A 20,454-nucleotide genomic window follows, 5' to 3' on the forward strand; every position below is an offset into this window, starting at 1 on the left:
AAGGGGTTTAAGGTTTTAGTTAAAATACCTGTTTCTAAAACTGACATGATACATTCATATAAAAAAATCCGTTCTTGATTAACTTAAGCATTTATTTTCTGCCCTTTCACAATGTTTTCTTTTTTAGTTTTCTTTTTTCTTTTTGTAAGATGCAGTGATATACAGCAAGTCCACAAAGAAAGCAAAAAACACCACCTGCAGAAGCATGAAATCCAAAATTGTTTAATACTCCAGAGCCTCAGCTAGCAAGCCTTTCACAGAGTTTTTTTCATTTTTATTTTTTATTTTGTTATTCAGTGAATATACAATTCCAATTGTTGCCACCAGGTAGCACCCTGAACTTTTTAGTCTCTGCTTGTTACAGAATTTGTAAGTTGTCACAGGTAGAAATTCACAACACTTAAGCATCATAACGTTTGTCTGCACCTATGGGATCAAGATGCAGATTTTATGAACTAGATATTGACTTTTTGTAAATATGTGCTTATATTTATACCTTTAAACTTTAAATCATTACATAGAGTCGAAAATCATACCTTTAAACTTTGAAATCATGGCAGAGTGTCGAAAATCATACCTATCAACTTATCTCAATACATAAATTCGGATTCATTCTCAAGATATCCTTTAACATGCTTCATATACATTATTTTACTGCACAAAGAATTAGCATTTGCATCCTAACTGTGCTCCTAATGAATGTTAAATTATTTATTTTTTCTGTTAATAAGTCATAACTGTGTAGCCCTTAGTGTTATGTGGCATACAGTGTGACTTGTCTACTTGAATGCAATGCATCCATCTTTAGAAAAATGTTTTCCAGTAGGCTTCATGTTACATACTATAGTAAAAACCTCAGTTTTGCCTACCATGCGGACTATATAAACTCATGGTAAAATGATAAACTCCACTGGAAACAAAAAAAATAGTATTTTACTACAAACAACCAGGAATTATACCTCCAAAAGAGTTAAAATTATGTTTCCTTTACAGATGACTTTGAAATAGACAGGAAACTGAAAACTGCTTTAGGAATGCATACAGCTGAAAAACAAATGTACTATAAAAACTGTACTACAACCCTCTCCCCCCAAAAAGAAAGAACATTGTGTCATTTAGCAAAAAGCTGCCCTAAACAGGGGAACAGTACAGTGGACTACAAGCAGTAAAGACGACACTCAAGCACCATACTTCACTTTGCATTTGTAAAGTATCTATAAGCAACTTATCATAAACCTTGTATAATGGGGGTCTTCCTGCCTGCTGCTTTACTTTCCATCTTTAGTCCAGGCTAACCCTGTCTCAAGGATTTAAGCATCTGCTGCTACATTCAGGTTGTTGTTGTTTGTAACTGTCATTGCTTTGCAGTTTCTTCCCTAGTGAGTTGGCCTCTGTACTTTTTTTTCCCTTATCAGTCAGTCAGCAACGCTTTTCAACCTCTCTTCTCCTTTTTGTTTGCCCTCTGAGATGGGTGAGACAATGGTCCGTTGCCAGATAGCTATGTTGTTAGAATATGCCATTCTGCTATAAATTTGTGTCATTTCAGCTTAATTTAACAGCTTAAACATTTTTGCATGCTCTGTCATCTCTTTATTTCCTTATTCTTACTACAGCTTTACTCCTGCCTATTTTGTGCTCCAAGTCTCATACTATGAATATGAGCATGCACATAGTTTGTAACCTGACCCCACTTCACTAAAACGTTGAAATGTCATAGCTGCTTGTTTGACAGAAATGATGTCACTACAAATATCCATCCACTGATTAGCTCAGAACCATTCCCTTTGGTCAGAGTTTTCTGCTGCACCTATCAGTGAGTAGTACAAAATGTAGGCGTGCTCATGTGGAAATATTCTTGCATGCTCATATGTTCTGCATACATTTCTTTTCACCTCCTTCCATCAAAAACAAAATTATTCCTACTTATCTTTCTCCTTTTTGTTTTTTGTCATATTTCTATTATATTTAAATTAGTTTGTTTTATTATATTTAACTAAAACTTCTTCAAGACATAAAAGAATCTGCCTCTTGACTGCCATATCATAAACTTACAAATTGCAAAAATCACATTCATAGATGCAACATTTACTCCTTAAAAGTCTGTATAAATATCCCAGTTACCTTATAATACATCACATTTCCTTCTCCATATATTCTCTTAAGCAATACATTTCCATAACACAGATATGCCTCTTGTTTGTAACGTAACCCAGAAGCAAATATCTATTATTTTGTACATTGTGAATGTGGTTTTCAGATGACTTGAAACCCTTACAACATCCCGCAGCTCTAAAAACAGCTGCTGTTCTATAACCCTTCTACTTTGTTTTGATAATGAATAGAAAATAAGCCATTTCCAGTACCTTTAGATATAAGAATAGCAAGAACTTAAAAAGGCTTTTGTGTTATAACTATGCACAGTCGCAGAGTAAAAATCAAGAAACAGGAACTTTCCCTTGTGGTGCCTGTAGTTTTTGCTGCCATATTAATGAAGGTAGTGGATTCCAGCACCCTACATTAGGTAAGAAGTTTGTATTTTATAAACATGCAGATTGCAACTCTAGGGATATAGTTCATTTAGCATGTTGTGCATAGTGCTCTTTATTTTATTTAGGGAAAACCAAAAAATGTTTAGGAGAATGTATGAGAGAACACATCAGGAGCATTACATTACTCAATGTGAATAATGCACGTGCACGACATGTTTCTTACACAAGGTGAAAAGCATACATTTAAGTTCATGGTTATGAAGAGACTAGATTTCTCCTCTAGGTTAGGAGATTTTAATTATATTACTGAGGAGAGGGAATTACATTGGATCATTAAGCTACAAGCCTATAAAGATAAAGGTCTGAATGAGAAAGTTTGTCTAAAACCTGTGCTGAGATTTAGGAATTTATGGAGATGATGTGTTGCTACTGTTCCCTTAATTTTATTATTACTAATCTGATTATATTGTATTCAGGTTTAGGAAGTTTGGTCACGTGATTTATACCTTCCCACTGATTTGTTTGTTTTACTATATTTTGTTTTCAATGAAGTTTTGAGTTGTAATTAATGATCTGAGGAAGCAACATCTAAGCTGTGAATGTGCTTACTGTTCATTAAAGTTCTACTGCCGAGTTTTATATGACTTTTGTTTTTGTTTTGTAATTCATTTTGTTTTAAGTCATTGTATTCATCAGCCGGCTTTAATCTTCTTTTTTAATATTTCTATTATATTTACATTTTTAGTTTTGTATTATATTTAACTAAAACTTCTTCAGGACATAAAAGAATCTGCCTCTTGACTGCCACATTACAAATGTACAAATTGCAAAAATCACATTCATAGATGCAACATTTACTCCTTAAAAGTTGGTATGAATATCCCAGTTACCTTATAATACATCACATTTCCTTCCCCGTATATTCTCTTAAGCAATACCTTTCCATAACACAGATATACCTCTTGTTTGTATCTTAACCTAGAATCAAATATCTATTATTATGTATATGTGGTGGAATGTGGTTTTCAGAGGACTTGAAACCCTTACAACATCCCACAGCTCTAAAAACAGATGCAGTTCCATAACACTCTAACTTTGTTTTGATAATGAATAGAAAATAAGCCATTTCCATATCCAAGGGTATGGTTTGTCCTGAGAAACTACAGAATTCAGTAAGAAATGTCCCACTTTGGGCATCTGAAAAAGGTGGCCATACTAACACTTTCCCATCACATCATCCACATTTATTTATTTATTTATTTATTTATGTATTTATGTATTTATGTATTTATTTATTGTATTTGTTTGCTTGATTTATTTATTCAGAATTAGTCCTGTTAAGCATGGCTGATTTTTAGGATAGACCAAAGGTGGTATTTATACTGAATAGGAGCAGTTTAATCCTTCCACTTCCAGGAGTGAAAGGCAATTCACCATGATAGAGGAGCAGAATATAGCAATGTATTCTTATACAGTAGAGAGCATTAGTGCCAGCAGAGAACAAGCAGTATTTTTATCCCATATCCAGTGGTTAGAAGTGGTAGACCCAGATAAATTTATGTTGTCACTACAGGTACTGGAAGATATGAGTAAAGCATGAAGCCTGCTGTTAAAACATCATGTGCTACAATATGGAGACAAATGTACTCAAGTCCTTGCCATAACTCTCAACCTTCCATCTCCAAAATGAGGAACAGTACCTCTCACAATGGAACAAATGGGCAAAACATGGGACGAGTTACTAACAACTAATTAGAACTATAAATAAGAAGCTCATAGGTGGTTAAAATGTGCAATGTTTTACTTATGAAAATTCTTTGTTGAACAAATATGATTTGGTTCTATTTATCATGGATATCAGTTAAAGCATTTCCTAACGCTGAATGTGTGGTAGACCTGTTTAATGTAGAACTTTGAGGAATATGAACTTTTTAAGATCCCAGATGAAGAACTGTCCTCACAATGAGGTACAGTTGAAAGGTATGGCCTTCGGAAACCTGACCCTTCCTCTGTTGTACCCAAGAAATTCTGCAAACAAATGGATGTTATTTTGTACATTGAGAACATAGTTTCCAGAAGACAAGAACTGTTTTCTTGTCACCGTGCAATGCTTGTTCCAGAAGCCAAGAACTGTTTTCTTGTCAACGTGCAATGCTTGTGAGAATTGTGGCATCACATCCACTGCCTGACAGAGTTCACAGGGAGATGTAAAACATATATATATATATATATCTCTATAGACTTTTTTGTTCAGACCTTCATTCACATCCTGGGTGTGTCTAGCTACAATACCAGCTTTGAGGAAATGAGGTATTCAGACATTTTTTTGATAAAATATTCATGCACACAAATAATCATACATAAAATAATGTTGATTTCAAGGCAATCACTATCACATGCTAAAACTTTTACCCTATTACTTATAAAACATGCACACAACTTTATGTACAACAGTTCCTATAGTACTTATTGCCATGATATCATTAATAGCTGAAAAACTTTTACCAGTTCTGTACTTATAACCCATAACTTCTCTTACAGTAGCATCACTGAAGTATTTCTAGCATGAAATGGAAAATCTCAGCATGGTACAACATGTCAAAAGTGTATGTAACAGGATTAAAAAAAATGGTAATGTGTTTGTGGAGTTCACCATGGTTTCTCAAAGTAAAGCCTGAATCTGTTAGTGATGTTATACTTCTTCTCAGATGTTATATCAGAAACATTTTGTTACAAAAGTTCTGATATAGTTATATATGTGTCACAACCCCTAGTAACAGCTATTATTTAGGGGGCTATTTCCCCTAATTTAGGCAGTGCAAGAAATGGGTTCAGTCCTGTCTCTTGCATTAGCTGCACAGGTATGCACTCAAAACCTTTTTTCAGTGTTCTGAGACTACATTAAGACAAAAAATCTACTGAAATCTTTCTATGATACTACAATAACAATTGTATAACTATTCACTTGACTCTAACACTGGAAATAATAAAACAGCTTCTGATATGGAGCAGCTGATAAAATGAATTGTACTACTCATGCTGCAAAAGCAACAACGTTATTTACAACTGATAAACACAGAGTATAATGGAGCTGATGAAGGAAAGGAACAGGGATGAAAACAATGGATATATTTATATTAGGAAACCATAGACATGGGATGAAACGATGGAGATATTTATATTACAAAACCATAGACATGGGATAAAACAATGGAGATATTTATATTGGGAAACCATAGACATGGGATGAAACAATGGAGATATTTATATTAGGAAACCATAGACATGGGATGAAACAATGGAGTTATTTATATTAGGAAACCATAGACATGGGATGAAATCAATGGAGATATTTATATTAGGAAACCATAGACATGGGATGAAACAATGGAGATATTTATATTACGAAACCATAGACATGGGATGAATTCAATGGCGGCATTTATATTAGGAAACCATAGACATGGGATGAAATCAATGGAGATATTTATATTACAAAACCATAGACACGGGATGAAATCAATGGAGATATTTATATTAGGAAACAATAGACATGGGATGAAATCAATGGAGGTATTTATATTAGGAAACCATAGACATGGGATGAAATCAATGGAGATATTTATATTACAAAACCATAGACACGGGATGAAATCAATGGAGATATTTATATTAGGAAACCATAGACATGGGATGAAACAATGGAGATATTTATATTAGGAAACCATAGACATGGGATGAAACAATGGAGATATTTATATTAGGAAACCATAGACACGGGATGAAATCAATGGAGATATTTATATTAGGAAACCATAGACACGGGATGAAATCAATGGAGATATTTATATTAGGAAACCATAGACATGGGATGAAACAATGGAGATATTTATATTAGGAAACCATAGACATGGGATGAAACAATGGAGGTATTTATATTAGGAAACCATAGACACGGGATGAAATCAATGGAGATATTTATATTAGGAAACCATAGACATGGGATGAAACAATGGAGATATTTATATTAGGAAACCATAGACATGGGATGAAACAATGGAGATATTTATATTAGGAAACCATAGACATGGGATGAAATCAATGGAGGTATTTATATTAGGAAACCATAGACATGGGATGAAACAATGGAGATATTTATATTAGGAAACCATAGACATGAGATGAAATTAATGGAGGTATTTATATTAGGAAACCATAGACATGGGATGAAATCAATGGAGATATTTATATTAGGAAACCATAGACATGGGATGAAATCAATGGAGGTATTTATATTAGGAAACCATAGACATGGGATGAAATCAATGGAGATATTTATATTAGGAAACCATAGACATGGGATGAAATCAATGGAGGTATTTATATTAGGAAACCATAGACATGGGATGAAACAATGGAGATATTTATATTAGGAAACCATAGACATGGGATGAAACAATAGAGATATTTATATTAGGAAACCATAGACATTGGATGAAACAATGGAGATATTTATATTAGGAAACCATAGACATGGGATGAAACAATGGAGATATTTATATTAGGAAACCATAGACATGGGATGAAATCAATGGAGATATTTATATTAGGAAACCATAGACATGGGATGAAACAATGGAGATATTTATATTAGGAAACCATAGACAAAGGATGAAATCAATGGAGATATTTATATTACAAAACCATAGACATGGGATGAAACAATGGAGATATTTATATTAGGAAACCATAGACATGGGATGAAATCAATGGAGATATTTATATTACAAAACCATAGACATGGGATGAAATCAATGGAGATATTTATATTAGGAAACCATAGACATGGGATGAAACAATGGAGATATTTATATTAGGAAACCATAGACACGGGATGAAAACAATGGAAGTATTTATATTAGGAAACCATAGACATGGGATGAAACAATGGACATATTCATATTAGGAAACCATAGACATGGGATGAAACAATGGAGATATTTATATTAGGAAACCATAGACATGGGATGAAACAATGGAGATATTTATATTAGGAAACCATAGACATGGGATGAAACAATGGAGATATTTATATTAGGAAACCATAGACATGGGATGAAATCAATGGAGATATTTATATTAGGAAACCATAGACATGAGATGAAATCAATGAAGATATTTCTATTAGGAAACCATAGACATGGGATGAAACAATGGAGATATTTATATTAGAAAACCATAGACATGGGATGAAACTATGGAGATATTTATATTAGGAAACCATAGACATGGGATGAAACAATGGAGATATTTATATTAGGAAACCATAGACATGGGATGAAATCAATGGATATATTTATATTAGGAAACCATAGACATGGGATGAAATCAATGGAGATATTTATCTTACAAAACCATAGACATGGGATGAAATCAATGGAGATATTTATATTAGGAAACCATAGACACAGGATGCAATCAATGGAGATATTTATATTAGGAAACCATAGACATGGGATGAAATCAATGGAGATATTTATATTAGGAAACCATAGACATGGGATGAAACAATGGAGTTATTTATATTAGGAAACCATAGACATGGGATGAAACGATGGAGTTATTTATATTAGGAAACCATAGACATGGGATGAAACAATGGAGATATTTATATTAGGAAACCATAGACATGGGATGAAATCAATGGAGATATTTATATTAGGAAACCATAGACATGGGATGAAACAATGGAGATATTTATATTAGGAAACCATAGACACGGGATGAAATCAATGGAGATATTTATATTAGGAAACCATAGACATGGGATGAAACAATGGAGATATTTATATTAGGAAACCATAGACATGGGATGAAACAATGGAGGTATTTATATTAGGAAACCATAGACATGGGATGAAATCAATGGAGATATTTATATTAGGAAACCATAGACATGGGCTGAAATCAATGGAGATATTTATATTACAAAACCATAGACATGGGATGAAACAATGGAGATATTTATATTAGGAAACCATAGACATGGGATGAAACAATGGAGATATTTATATTAGGAAACCATAGACATGGGATGAAATCAATGGAGATATTTATATTAGGAAACCATAGACATGGGATGAAATTAATGGAGATATTTATATTACAAAACCATACACACGGGATGAAATCAATGGAGATATTTATATTAGGAAACCATAGACATGGGATGAAACAATGGAGATATTTATATTAGGAAACCATAGACATGGGATGAAACAATGGAGGTATTTATATTAGGAAACCATAGACATGGGATGAAACAATGGAGATATTTATATTAGGAAACCATAGACATGGGATGAAATCAATGGAGATATTTATATTAGGAAACCATAGACATGGGATGAAATCAATGGAGATATTTATATTAGGAAACCATAGACATGGGATGAAATGAATGGAGATATTTATATTAGGAAACCATAGACATGGGATGAAGCAATGGAGATATTTATATTAGGAAACCATAGACATGGGATGAAACAATGGAGATATTTATATTACAAAACCATAGACATGGGATGAAGCAATGGAGATATTTATATTAGGAAACCATAGACATGGGATGAAATCAATGGAGATATTTATATTACAAAACCATAGACATGGGATGAAACAATGGAGATATTTATATTACGAAACCATAGACATGGGATGAAATCAATGGAGATATTTATATTAGGACACCATAGACATGGGATGAAACAATGGAGATATTTATATTACGAAACCATAGACATGAGATGAAATCAATGGAGATATTTATATTAGGAAACCATAGACATGGGATGAAATGAATGGAGATATTTATATTAGGAAACCATACACATGGGATGAAACAATGGAGATATTTATATTAGGAAACCATAGACATGGGATGAAACAATGGAGATATTTATATTGCAAAACCATAGACATGGGATGAAGCAATGGAGATATTTATATTAGGAAACCATAGACATGGGATGAAATCAATGGAGATATTTATATTACAAAACCATAGACATGGGATGAAACAATGGAGATATTTATATTACGAAACCATAGACATGGGATGAAATCAATGGAGATATTTATATTAGGACACCATAGACATGGGATGAAACAATGGAGATATTTATATTACAAAACCATAGACATGGGATGAAATCAATGGAGATATTTATATTAGGAAACCATAGACATGGGATGAAACAATGGAGATATTTATATTACGAAACCATAGACATGGGATGAAATCAATGGAGATATTTATATTACGAAACCATAGACATGTACCATCTGGCAGCATACCTTCCCATTTCTTTGCTTAAGAACTCTGGACAAATCCAAAAATAACAGGGGTACAAAGACCCAAAATGAGGAACAGTTTCTAAAGATTACCCTAATTCACTTCAACAGCTGGAAAACAGGTTTTCTATGAACAAAATAATAAATATGAAATTCTGATGTCTGGTATTTTTGAATGACTGTAATTGTCATCCATTTCCCAGAAAATCAAAAATGTTCTGAGGGATATGGCAAAAACTATGAGGCAAACTCAGGGACATTCTGCAAGTTTAGGAAAAGTTGATGGGTACTTTTAAAATGTTATACTACATAAGATCTTGACAAATATAAAAGTGGTATAAACAAATTTTGTGAACTTTTGTAATCTTGGAAGTACTGTATTTGTACATTTTGTTTGTACTTTTGTGTCTTCTGCACCCTGGTCATGGCTGAAAAAAGTGAAAGGACTAGCCCATTCACCTGGTCAGCAAAGAATGAATAAATAAAAATACATTGAAGCAGGAAGATCTGTCAGATTTGTGTGTAATTTGTTTCAGTTCATAACCAGGCAGGAAGAACAACTGTCCAGAACGATAACCATTTCAAATGTTGGATCCTGTTAGAGACCAAAATGCCAAAAAAAAAAAACAAACTTGTGTATATCAAGACCTAGATGGCCAATTCCTGAAATATTCCCTTTTCTTTTTGTCCGAGGTACGGTGATCTCATAGTTGATATACAAGCTTGGGGGGTGTGGGTCATTGCCCCTCATATCGGGAGGTGCAGAGGGGCTTGCATCCCTGCAAAAACGAAGTTTAAAGGAGAAGATCAACGTTTGAGATTCACTCTCCTCCTTGATTTTGAATCTTTTTTTTGGGGTCTGTCAGCAGTGCTGACATTTCAATAAGGAACAACACAGAAATGGAAATTAAATCAATAAACTATCTGAGAACTGCTTATATGCCATTGTCTGGGAGGGGCACGGGAACACTTCTCTCCTGTAATACCATTCTCTTGATGTTGTTGGGTGTTCAAGCAGGGATCTGTAAAACTGCCATGAATTGTGCTGTAATGTGGCTTGTATCACATCTCTCTCTGTCTATCTCTGCCACTGCTTCCATATTTATTCCATACAATAACAACGTAGAGCTGATGGCATATCAAGACTTGACAATTCAATTTCTTAGTAAACTGTGTTCAGAATTTGTGTAATTGTTATGTTGGCGCAGGACTCCTTCAAACTTTGTCATTGGGCTACAACCAATAAACAGTTAATAAACCATAAAAAAAAATGTTATATTATTTTCTTTGCCCACAATTCCAATAACAGATTTACAGAACAGTAACAAGTATAAATACTAAGGGATAAATGTGGACCACTCTTTTACCCTCTGTACAGACATAGATCTCATTACACAAAAAGTTATCTCACAACTAAAGCTTTGTTATAAAATCTCTCACCTACTAACACTTACAGGTAGCATGACCATAGCTAAACATGTTCTCCTTCTAAAATTGGAATAAGCTCTTCCTTTACTGTTTTTCTGTTCTATCTACAATACTAAATATTTCCAGACCAGTGTAAACAAAATTTGTAGTTTGCCTTATTGGCAACAATTATACTCATCACTGCCATCTTGTACACAAAATAAATTGGCTCTTGATAACTTAACAATCCATCTTCTTACTCGGCTCATTAATATTCAGAATTGTAAATGAAGGATACTGCTCCCCTCTAAAAAGACACGCTCCCATCACTGAACCAAACTATTCCCATAGAAATTCTGAACTTTGTCACATCTCGATACAAAGACCACCCTTTAATGCAACATTTGGTGAAAGATCCTTCTCAAGGCTTGGGCCAGTCATATGGAACAGTCTTCCCTCTGTACTTAGAGGCAAAAAAAAAAATCTTACTGAGTTCAAAACAACCTTTTATGAGCAACTTCTTAAAGATACAGTATGCAAATATTTTATTAATAATGGCTAGAAATTCTGGTACTTCTCCTCCTCTCTCTCTCTCTCTCTCTCTCTCTCTCTCTCTCTCTCTCTCTCTCTCTCTCTCTCTCTCTCTCTCTCTCTCTCTCTCTCTCTCTCTCTCTCTCTCTCTCTCTCACTCATTTTTATATGTATATCTATTTTTACAGCTTTTTTGTGATTTTATTGCTTCAGTTACTTGTTTCTGTACATATATGAATGTAAAACGTTATTTCTCTGTATATAATTATAGATAACTGCATTGCATAGCTGTGTATGTATACATTATAAATGTTACAATTCTAGATTTTGCACATTCAGACCTTGGTCGTTTCTTAAAAGGGTCTTCGGACCAGCCTACCTACCCAGTTAAAAAATAAATAAATAAATTAAAAAAATATTTCAGAAACATGAGATTCTTGGGAGATGTGACATCCCTTTGCCAAACACTTGTCAATCTTGCAGTGACTAAAAGTGTCTCCATTTTTGAGTTACTGGACCTTGTTTAGTATCGATATTTGAAGTGTTTAACATGCAGACTGTTCTATATGCATTGTATTTGGGACATGGGAAATTTAGTTAGGAAAAGTTATGCTGAGGCTATAAAAACATTAATAGAGAAGCCTCCTAGGATTATGGAGACAAGATCTCAGCAGATATTCACTAGCACATTGGCATCATGCTCACATATAGTAAACAGACCCTTTAGGTAATTACACAAACTATCTCATACTTCAAATTCCATGAGAAAAGACAGTAATGTCTTAGCAGTTGGCACCTCTGAGTCACACTGACTTCAAATTTACAAGACTGGTCAAAGACAGGGTTACAGTTAGGGTTCTAAAGTTCCTCTCATTAATGGTAGTCCATATCCTTGTGATGACTTGGGGTGCACAACCCATAGGGACATTCAGAGAGACAGAGATATGTGGGATCTCTCCATGCATGTCTCCAGTACAGACAAGACATTGATCCTGAGTGGAACCTTTATTTCACCCAGAATGATACTTACATATAAAGACAAGAGGATTGGCCTCAACAACTGTCTTAGTAGTTATCGTCATTTTAGGGGATCTGGTATGTATTAACACAGGAAAAGATAATTGACAGTCCAACTTGTTTCACCAATGTCTTTTTTATAACACTTGAATTTTATTAAAATACTCACATCAAAAAATTAAGCTTTCTTCCACAGAATTTGTAAAATCTACATCACAAACAAATCAATAAACAACGTTATATACATTAAATGTAACTAATATTCTCTTTCTTTTTTCTGTCAGTATTTTGACTGCCCTTTCAGGAATTAGTTGCCATCCTCCTTTTTGTAATATCACCTTCATCTTACAACCATGCATCCATAAATAAAGGCAAAATAAAGGTAAACAATCCCCCCAAAAAGTAAACATATCACATGACATCATCAATAAAAAAATGGAGTCAAAAATATCATTCAGCTACTTTACAACATTTCTATTAATATCCATTAATATTTTTCCAGTAATACAAAACAATACTCCAGAGCTAAGGCATGTATCTTGCATCCCTCCCTCTCTCCTTCTTCCATATTTTGAAAGAATATGTTTATTGATACTCGTAGGTTCATAGGTGTGTACTAGGCTAATGGCTCTGGAGCCTTTACAAGCCTAGCCCATAAGATTAACCTGGCATCGTGCCATCCGACCTTAGTCCTCAGTGCCTCTGTCAAGTAGAGTCACTGGAGTGACCCTAGTGTGAATTTTCTATTTCCCATCCACTCATCAAGATTTCTCTTGAAGTGGGCCAGTGAGGTGCTCTGTTTGACATGTATGTGAAGTCTATTCCATAGCATGGGCAGTCTCTGGGTTATGAACCTGTCCTTCCAGCACATTCTGTTGATTGTGGTAATGAGATTGAGGTCTCTGGAGCGTGTGGTACGGAGGGATTGGGATTTCTTTAGATGTAGCATTTCTAACAGAGCTGAGTCAGACATGGCTTTGTAAGTCAAGTAGGCGATATGAGACAGAGAATAGTTGGAGTATTATGAGTCTGTCCATATAGGACAAGTGTTTAAGGCCTAGAATCCTCTTTGTGAGGTACTTTTGCAGCCTCTCCAGTTGTTGCAGGTGTCTAGTGAGGTACATGCCAAATGGGGCATTGTACTCAATGATTGGCCTAATGAGGGAAGAGTAGAGGGAGACAATGACCTCTTTCTTCCGGGATGTAAAACTCTTAGTAATGAGATGCGCCACACAGAAGGACTTTCTGACCACAGTAGGAATGTGGTGGTTGAAAGAGAGGTTGCTGTCAACCTGTGTTCCCAGATCTCTTAAAACACCTTCTGTGTTCAGTGGACTACCATCAATGTGGTAATTCATGGGAACCAGGTTTTTCCCAAAGGGGATGATGACACATTTTTTGGCACTGAGCTTAAGGCCATGCTTCTGACACCAGTCATTGGTCTCAGTGAGGCCTTTCTGTAGGATGTCAACATCACTTGGGGAGTTAATAATAGCTCCCAACTTGCAATCATCTGCAAACTTTGTCAGCCAGATTCCCTTCGTGTTGGCCTGGACTTCAGGGAATTATATATCAAACAGGATAGGACCCACAACTGAACCCTGTGGGACTCAACTCTTGACTGGTCATCAGTCTGACTTGGAGTCAGCTATTTTTACAGTGTGGATTCTATCTGTGAGCCAGTTTGCATCCCACCTAGTGATATAGGGGTTGGTGCCTAGCTTATTGAGTTTTTCTATTATTCCTGAGTGGGGAATGGTATCAAAGGCCTTGGCCAGATCAAAATAGGCTGTGTGAACCACCTTGCCTTCATCCACAGCTCTGGTGACTGACTCAAAGAAGTTGACCAAGTTGAGCAGGCATGATCTACCCTTCACAAAACCAAACTGTGTGGGATCCAGAGTTTGGAGATTCCCTATATCCTTGCTTACTAGTTCCATGATGATGCGTTCCATAGCTTTGCATATCAGACTTATTAGGAAAATGGGGAGATAGTTCCCAGGATCTGTAGTCACTCCTCCTTTGTGGAGAGGGATGACTGTAGCAGTGTGCCATTCAGTAGGGACAAAGCCTGAGGTGAGGCTGTGATTGAACAGGGCACACAGGTGAGGTGTCAGTTCACTGTGTAGTTCATGTAGAACACAGCCAAGGATATTGTCAGGTCCCATAGAAGCTGTATTCTTGGCCTTGGAAAGTGCTGCTTTAACCTGTGCAGCAGTAATGCTGGGTGCCTGGTAATGTACTGTTAATGTGATAGGTCCTTTGGGAGGGGAGAGAGGGGTAAAGTTGGCACTGAATCTGTCGGCCAGAATATTGGCAATATCTGTTGGCTCAGTATAGGAGGTACCATTGTGCAGTAGCTCAGAGCAAATCTTGGTATTTCCATGTAGATTCTTTACATAACTATCCAAAAACAAGCAAACAGAGGACAACCACGTCGATAAAAGTACCATAAAACTTTATTTCCACAGATGAGCGCTTTCAGGCCATATGCCCTTCATCAGATAACACACAATATAAAACCTCACATATTTAAAATAAATATCAGCCTATCACATTTCAATAAAAAGCCCTCCTTTTCTTTAGGATGGGTTTTAAAGGTATATACCCATTAATACCAGGAGACCTATCTGCTCGTAATCGCACTATCCACCTGGTTTCAGCACATTCAGTTTCATTTACCAAATTGCCCCCCCCTGGTGTTTGGAATCACAACCTGTATCACCATAAATAGAAATGAATGTGTAGGGTTATCCTTCACATGTAATGCCCAAGCATTATGCTCATTACCAAGTCTAATATCTGATAAATGTTTGTAAAGTCTGGTCTTAAACATATTATTGGTTTTCCCCACATAGTAAGTTTCACATCCTTGACATACAGCTATATATACCAAGTTCTTAGTTTTACAATCAGCATATCCTTTAAAAACATATTGTTTATTTGTCCTGGGATGTACAAATATTTGAGATTGCAATATGAAGTGACAAGCCTTACATTGATAACATGGGAAGGTACCTTTACTATTAATCTTAATATTTCTCTTATTACTGGGTTCCTTACATAATATATCCTTTAGATTCTTATTCCTCCTAAAAATAAATTTCGGAACATTCCCTATTTGTGTCTTAAGTTCTGGGTCAGTGTACAATATTTGCCAGTGTCGTTTAATGATATCACAAATGTTGCCCACGTCACTGCTATAAGTGAGGACCATTTTAACGCCCTCACTATCATTTCCCTTGGTAAATGTTTTATTTTTATTTTTCTTTACCCCTTCATGCATCCTTCTATTCATCCATGGTTTAGCTGTATTCTTCCTCTTCATTTTGCTATGATCTATTAGGGAGCTAGTCCTATCAGATTTATACCCTCTACCTATTAGATTCCGTTGGAAGCATTCGACTTCCTCATTAAATTTGTTATCATCACTGCATATCCTGGAGATCCTACACACTTGACCTTTAACTATGTTGTCAAAAGTGTCTTGGATGCATACTACTATAATGAAGTAAGTTGTTACGCCAACATTCTTTCTTAAACACTGACGTGGTAACTTTCCCCATCACATCCTTTTCTATTCTAACATCTAAAAAATCTATATTACCGGTGGAATAATGAATGGTAAATCTAAAGAATGCAGAACTATCTTCTAAATACTGAACAAACATTTCTAACTGTTGTACATCTCCACGTCACTGTTTAAGAAAGAATGTATCTGGACTAGACTAGTTACAGGAAAAGTGGGAAACAAGTGCAAATGCAGACTTTTAAACAGAAAGTTTTGTAAAGTGGAAAGGGAGAAAAGAGAAACAGAAGATAATTCAAGGTTAAGGACCTAAGTAGCTTGCCCTTCTCAAATGTTCTCTCTGTATTAGGTAGAATGAGCTAGTGACACTAGACTGGGGTAGAGATGAGATACAGCTGAACAGATGGGACTGGCAGGAGTGTCTGAAGTCAAAATATGATCTCACTGTACTCGGTTAGTGAGCAAATGAGGAGTGTTCAAACACAAATTTACAGGAAGGGCAGGCAATTCCAAAGCCACCAAGATTAATGCCAAAACAAGAACAGGGAGGGAAGGCAGGGAAACTAACTGTAGAGAGGGAGATAGACCACAGTACTCTATGAGACAAATAACTAGAAAAATAAATAACTGCAGAGAGACACAGACCACAATATTCAATAAAACAATTAAATGGACAGAAAAATAAAATGCATTACAGTCTTTAACACTGCAAGTCCGTACTTAACTCAGCTAGTAATGCAGTTGATTGTAGGTATATAGCAGCAAGCCAAAAACCCAGATATTGAGTAGTAATAAATTCACAGATATGTGACTAACACTTATAAATACAGAGAAACCCTCTAGGCTAAGAGTTTAACACTGAGTATGAATGAAGTGAAATACAATAACCCCCACATACTCTAAGAAACAAATAAATAGAAAAAACAAACAACTGCAGAGAGACACAGACCACAATATTCAATGAAACAATTAAATAGACAGAAAAATAAAATGCAGTACAATCTTTAACACTGCAAGTTTGCACTAAACTCACCTAGTAATGCAGTTGATGGTACGTATATAGCAGAAAGCCAAAAGCTCAGATATTGCGCAATAATAAATTCAAAGATATGTGACTAACAATTATAAATGCAGAGAAACCCTCTAGGCTAAGAGTTTAACACTGAATATCAATGAAGTGAAACACAATAACCCCCACTTACTTCAGAGAGAGGGAGATAGACCACAGTACTCTATGAAACAAATAAATAGAAAAATAAATAACTGCAGAGAGACACAGACCAAAATATTCAATGAAACAATTAAACAGACAGAAAAATAAAATGCAGTACAATCTTTAACACTACATGTTTGTACTTAACTCAGCTAGTAATGCAGTTGATTGTAGGTATATATCAGAAACCCAAAAACTCAGATATTGAGCAGTAATAAAATCAAAGATATGTGCCTGACACTTATAAATACAGAGAAACCCTCTAGGCTAAGAGTTTAACACTGAATATCAGTGAAGTGAAACGCAATATCCCCTGCTTACTGCAGAGAGAGAGAGAGAGAGAGAGAGAGAGAGAGAGAGCTAGACCACGGTACTCTATGAAACAAATAAATAGAAAAATAAATAACTGCAGAGACACAGACCACAATATTCAATTAAACAATTAAATAGACAGAAAAATGAAATGCAGTACAATCTTTAACACTGCAAGTTTGTACTTAAGTCATCTAGTAATGCAATTGATTGTAGGTATATAGCAGAAAGCCAAACAACTCAGATATTGAGCAGGAATAAATTCAAAGCTATGTGACTAACACTTATAAATACAGAGAAACCCTCTAGGCTAAAAGTTTAACACTGAATATCAATGAAGCGAAACACAATAACCCCTACTTACTGCAGAGAGAGAGAGAGAGAGAGAGAGAGAGAGAGAGAGAGAAAGAGAGAGAGAGATAGACCACAGTACTCTATGAAACAAATAAATAGAAAAATAAATAACTGCAGAGAGACAAAGACCACAATAGTCAATGAAACAATTAAATAGACAGAAAAATAAAATGCAGTGCAATCTCTAACACTGCAAGTTTGTACTTAACTCAGGTAGTAATGCAGTTGATTGTAGGTATGTAGCAGAAAGCCAAACAATTCAGATATTGAGCAGTAATAAATTTAAAGATATGTGATTAACACTTACAAATACAGAGAAACCCTCTAGGCTAAGAGTTTAACACTGAATAACAATGAAGTGAAACACAATAACCCCCACTTACTGCAGAGAGAGATACAGACCACAGTCCTCTATGAAACAATTAAATAAAAAATAAATAACTGCAGAGACACATACCACAATATTCAATGAAATTATTAAATAGACAGAAAAATAAAATGTAGTACAATCTTTAACACTGCAAGTTTGTACTTAACTCAGCTAGTAATGCAGTTGATTGTAGAGATATAGCAGAAAGCCAAACAACTCAGATATTGAGCAGTAATAAATTCATATATATGTAACTAACACTTATAAATACAGAGAAACCCTCTAGGCTAAGAGTTTAACACTGAATAACAATGAAGTGAAACACAATAACCCCCACTTACTGCAGAGAGAGAGAGAGAGAGAGAGAGAGAGAGAGAGAGACCACAGTACTCTATGAACCAAATAAATAGAAAAATAAATAACTGCAGAGAGACACAGACCACAATATTCAATGAAACAAATAGAAAAATAAAATGCAGTGCAATCTTTAACACTGCAAGTTTGTACTTAACTCAGGTAGTAATGCAGTTGATTGTAGGTATGTAGCAGAAAGTCAAACAACTCAGATATTGAGCAGTAATAAATTTAAAGATATGTGACTAACACTAATAAATACAGAGAAACCCTCTAGGCTAAGAGTTTAACACTGAATATCAATGAAATGAAACACAATAACCCCCACTTACTGCAGAGAGAAAGATAGACCACAATCCTCAATGAAACAATTAAATAAAACATAAATAACTGCAGAGAGACACATACCACAATATTCAATGAAATGATTAAATAGACAGAAAAATAAAATGTAGTACAATCTTTAACACTGCAAGTTTGTACTTAACTCAGCTAGTAATGCAGATGATTGTAGGTATATAGCAGAAAGCCAAACAACTCAGATACTGAGCAGTAATAAATTCAAAGATATGTGACTAACACTTATAAACAGAGAGAAACCCTTTAGGCTAAAAGTTTAACACTGAATATCAATGAAGCGAAACACAATAACCCCCACTTACTGCAGAGAGAGAGAGAGAGAGAGATAGACCACAGTACTCTATGAAACAAATAAATAGAAAAATAAATAACTGCAGAGAGACACAGACCACAATATTCAATGAAACAATTAAATAGACAGACAAATAAAATGCAGTGCAATCTTTAACACTGTAAGTTTGTACTTAACACAGTTAGTAATGCAGTTGATTGTAGGTATATAGCAGAAAGCCAAACAACTCAGATATTGAGCAGTAATAAATTCAAAGATATGTGAATAACACTTATAAATACAGAGAAACTGTCTAGGCTAAGAGTTTAACACTGAATATCTATGAAGTGAAACACAATAACCCCCAGAGAGAGAGAGAGAGAGAGATAGACCATAGTACTCTATGAAACAAATAAATAGAAAAACAAATAATTGCAGAGAGACACAGACAACAATATTCAATGAAACAATTAAATAGACAGAAAAATAAAATGCAGTGCAATCTTTTACAATGCAAGTTTGTACTTAACTCAGCTAGTAATGCAGTTGATCATAAGTATTTAGAAGAAAGCCAAAAAGTCAGATATTGAGCAGTAATAAATTCAAAGATATGTGACTAACACCTATAAATACAAAGAAACCCTCTAGGCTAAAAGTTTAACACTGAATATCAATGAAGTGAAACACAATAACCCCCACTTACTGCAGAGAGAGAGAGAGAGAGAGATAGACCACAGTGCTCTATGAAACAATAAATAGAAAAATAAATAACTGCAGAGAGACAGAGACCACAATATTCAATGAAACAATTAAAGAGACAGAAAAATAAAATGCAGTGCAATCTTTAACACTGCAAGTTTGTACTTAACGCAGTTAGTAATGCAGTTGATTGTA

This window comes from Protopterus annectens, chromosome 7.part0, assembly GCF_019279795.1.
Source record: "Protopterus annectens isolate FY-2018-M chromosome 7.part0, PAN1.0, whole genome shotgun sequence".
Taxonomy (NCBI): domain Eukaryota; kingdom Metazoa; phylum Chordata; order Ceratodontiformes; family Protopteridae; genus Protopterus; species Protopterus annectens.